We start from the raw sequence: 5,000 nt of genomic DNA, 5'->3' as shown, positions 1-5,000 counted from the left end.
TTTGCAAAATTGTGTTCAATTTCATATGTGGCAATTCCGCCAAGATCTCTTCGTTAGTTGGGGAAGAATCAGCACGAATCGGATTTTTTGAGGAACGTATCGAGAGAGAATTTGATTTGGTTAGACAATGTGTGGTTGGTAAAAGGATCGGTTTTTTAGCAAGGTACGGAATGTATTGTCAAATATTCAATATGATTCCACAAGATCTATTTTCGTTCAAGTAAGGGATTCTAGCCAATTGAAAGGATCTTCTGATCAATCCATAGATCATTTCGATTCCATTAGAAATGAGGATTCAGAATATCCCACATTGATCGATCAAACAGACATTCAGCAACTAAAAGAAAGATCGATTCTTTGGGATCCTTCCTTTCTTCAAACGGAACGAACAGAGATAGAATCAGATCGATTCCCGAAATGCCTTTTTGGATCTTCCTCAATGTCCCGGCTATTCACGGAACGTGAGAAGCAGATGAATAATCATCTGCTTCCGGAAGAAATCGAAGAATTTCTTGGAATCCTACAAGATCAATTCGTTCTTTTTCTCTGACAGATGGTCAGAACTTCATCTGGGTTCGAATCCTATTGAGAGGTCCACTAGAGATCAGAAATTTTTGAAGAAAAAACAAGATGTTTCTTTTGTCCCTTCAGGCGATTGGAAAATAAAGAAATGGTTGATATATTCAAGATAATTATGTATTTACAAAATACCGTCTCAATTCATCCTATTTCATCAGATCCGGGATGTGATATGGTTCCGAAGGATGAACCGGATATGGACAGTTCCAATAAGATTTCATTCTTGAACAAAAATCATTTTTTGATTTATTTCATCTATTCCATGACCGGAACAAAAGGGGATACACGTTACACCACGATTTGAATCAGAAGAGAGATTTCAAGAAATGGCAGATCTATTCACTCTATCAATAACCGAGCCGGATCTGGTGTATCATAGGGATTTGCCTTTTCTATTGATTCCTACGGGTTGGATCAAAAAAAATTCTTGAATGAGGTATTCAACTCCAGAGATGAATCGAAAAAGAAATCTTTATTGGTTCTACCTCCTCTTTTTTATGAAGAGAATGAATCTTTTTATCGAAGGATCAGAAAAAAATCGGTCCGGATCTACTGCGGGAATGATTTGGAAGATCCAAAACTAAAAACAGCGGTATTTGCTAGCAACAACATAATGGAGGCAGTCAATCAATATAGATTGATCCGAAATCTGATTCAAATCCAATATAGCACCTATGGGTACATAAGAAATGTATCTAATCGATTCTTTTTAATGAATAGATCCGATCGCAACTTCGAATATGGAATTCAAAGGGATCAAATAGGAAATGATACTCTGAATCATATAACTATAATGAAATATACGATCAACCAACATTTATCGAATTTGAAAAAGAGTCAGAAGAAATGGTTTGATCCTCTTTTTTCTCGAACCGAGAGATCCATGAATCGGATCCTGATGTATATAGATACAAATGGTCCAATGAGAGCAAGAATTTCCAGGAACATTTGGAACATTTCGTTTCTGAACAGAAGAACCGTTTTCAAGTAGTGTTCGATCGGTTACGTATTAATCAATATTCGATTGATTGGTCCGAGGCTATCGACAAACAAAATTTGTCTAAGTCACTTCGTTTCTTTTTGTCCAAGTCACTTCCCTTTTTGTCCAAGTCACTTCCCTTTTGTCCAAGTCACTTCCCCTTTTCTTTGTGAGTATCGGGAATATCCCCATTCATAGGTCCGAGATCCACATCCGTGAATTGAAAGGTCCGAATGATCAACTCCGCAATCAGTTGTTAGAATCAATAGGTGTTCAAATCGTTCATTTGAATAAATTGAAACCCTTCTTATTGGATGATCATGATACTTCCCAAAGACCGGAATTCTTTATCAATGGAGGAACAACATTACCATTTTTGTTCAAAAAGATACCAGAGTGGATGATTGACTCATTCTATACTAGAAATAATCGCAGGAAATCCTTTGATAACACGGATTCCTATTTCTCAATGATATTCCATGATCGAGACAATTGGCTGAATCCCGTGAAACCATTTCATAGAAGTTCATTGATATCTTCTTTTTATAAAGCAAATCGACTTCGATTCTTGAATGATCCAAATCACTTCTGGTTCTATTGTAACAAAAGATTCCCTTTTTATGTGGAAAAGACCCGTATCAATAATTATGATCTTACATATGGACAATTCCTCACTACCTTGTTCATTCGCAACAAAATATTTTCTTCGTGCGTCGGTAAAAAAAAACATATTTTTTTGGAGAGAGAGACTATTTCACCAATCGAGTCACAGGTATCTAACATATTCATACCTAAAGATTTTCACAAAGTGGTGACAAAACGTATAACTTGTACAAATCTTTCCGTTTTCCAATTCGATCCGAGCCATTCGTTCGTAGAGCTATTTACTCGATCGCAGACATTTCTGCAACACCTCTAACAGAGAAACAAAGAGTCAATTTTGGAAGAACTTATTGTCAGCCTCTTTCAGATATGAATCTATCTGATTCAGAAGGGAAGAACTTGCATCGGTATCTCAGTTTCAATTCAAACATGGGTTTGATTCACACTCCATGTTCTGAGAAATATTTACCATCCGGAAAGAGGAAAAAAAAACGGAGTCTTTCTCTAAAGAAATGCGTTGAGAAACGGCAGATGTATAGAACCTTTCAACGAGATAGTGCTTTTTCAAATCTCTCAAAATGGAATCTGTTCCAAACAAAATGGAATCCGTTCCAAACATATATGCCATGGTTCCTTACTTTGACAGAGTGCAAATATCTAAATTTCACCCTTTTAGATACTTTTTCAGACCCATTGTCGATACTAAGTAGCAGTCACAAATTTGTATCCATTTTTCATGATATTATGCATGGATCAGATATATCATGGCCAATTCCTCAGAAGATTCTTCCACAATGGACTCTGATAAGTGAGATTTTGAGTCTGATAAGTGAGATTTCGAGGGAGTGTTTACAGAATCTTCTTCTGTCCGAAGAAATGATTCATCGAAATAATGAGTCACCCGTTCCATTGATATGGACACATCTGAGATCAACAAATGCTCGGGAGTTGGAGTTCCTCTATTCAATCTTTTCCCTTCTTCTTGTTGCTGGATATCTCGTTCGTATACATCTTCTCTTTGTTTCCCAAGCCTCTAGTGAGTTACAGACAGAGTTAGAAAAGATCAAATCTTTGATGATTCCATCATACATGATTGAGTTGCGAAAACTTTTGGATGGGTATCCTACATCTGAACTGAATTCTTCTGGTTAAAGAATCTCTTTCTAGTTGTTCTGAAACAATTAGGAGATTCTCTGGAAGAAATACGGGGTTTTGCTTTTGGTGGCAACATGCTATTGGTCGCTTGTGGGGTCAAATCAATACGTTCTAGGAAGAAATATTTGAATATCAATCTCATCGATCTCATAAGTATCATATCAAATCCCATCAATCTCATAAGTATCATACCAAATCCCATCAATCAAATCCCATCAATCGAATCACTTTTTCGAGAAATACGAGACATCTAAGTCGTACAAGTAAAGAGATCCATTCATTGATAAGAAAAAGAAAAAAGGTGAACGGTGATTGGATTGATGAGAAAATAGAATCCTGGGTCGCGAACAGTGATTCGATTGATGATGAAGAAAGAGAATTCTTGGTTCAGTTCTCCACCTTAACGACAGAAAAAAGGATTGATCAAATTCTATTGAGTCTGACTCATAGTGATCATTTATCAAAGAATGACTCTGGTTATCAAATGATTGAACAACCGGGATCAATTTACTTACGATACTTAGTTGACAAGTATATAATGAATTATGAGTTCAATGGATCCTGTTTAGCAGAAAGACGGATATTCCTTGCTCATTATCAGACAATTACTTATTCACAAACCTCGTGTGGGGCTAATAGTTTTCATTTCCCATCTCATGGAAAACCCTTTTCGCTCCGCTTAGCCCTATCCCCTTCTAGGAGTATTTTAGTGATAGGTTCTATAGGAACTGGACGATCCTATTTGGTCAAATACCTAGCGACAAACCCCTATGTTCCTTTCATTACGGTATTTCCGAACAAGTTCCCGGATGACAAGCCTAAAGATTATTTTATTGATGATATCGATTTTGATGATAGTGATAGTGACGATATCGATATTGATGATAGTGACGATATCGATATTGATGATAGTGACGATATTGATGATGACCTTGATACGGAGCTGCTAACTATGTATATGACGCCGAAAATAGACCGATTTGATATCACCTTTCAATTCGAATTAGCAAAAGCAATGTCTCCTTGCATAATATGGATTCCAAACATTCATGATCTGTATATGAATGAGTCGAATTACTTATCCCTCGGTCTATTAGAGAACTATCTCTCCAGAGATTGTGAAAGATGTTCCACTAGAAATATTCTTGTTATTGCTTCGACTCATATTCCCCAAAAAGTGGATCCCGCTCTAATAGCTCCGAATAAATTAAATACATGCATTAAGATACGAAGGCTTCTTATTCCGCAACAACGAAAGCACTTTTTCATTCTTTCATATACTAGGGGATTTCACTTGGAAAAGAAAATGTTCCATACTAACGGATTGGGGTCCATAACCATGGGTTCCAATGTACGAGATCTTGTAGCACTTATCAATGAGGCCCTATCAATTAGTATTACACAGAAGAAATCAATTATAGAAACTAATACAATTAGATTAGCTCTTCATAGACAAACTTGGGATTTGCGATCCCAGGTAAGATCGGTTCAGGATCATGGGATCCTTTTCTATCAGATAGGAAGGGCTGTTGCACAAAATGTACTTCTAAGTAATTGCCCCATAGATCCTATATCTATCTATATGAAGAAGAGATCAGAAGGGGATTCTTATTTGTACAAATGGTACTTCGAACTTGGAACGAGCATGAAGAAATTAACGATACTTCTTTATCTTTTGAGTTGT

The sequence above is a fragment of the Musa acuminata genome, unplaced genomic scaffold, assembly GCF_036884655.1.
Source record: "Musa acuminata AAA Group cultivar baxijiao unplaced genomic scaffold, Cavendish_Baxijiao_AAA HiC_scaffold_543, whole genome shotgun sequence".
Taxonomy (NCBI): domain Eukaryota; kingdom Viridiplantae; phylum Streptophyta; class Magnoliopsida; order Zingiberales; family Musaceae; genus Musa; species Musa acuminata.
Note: the sequence above shows the minus strand (reverse complement) of the source record.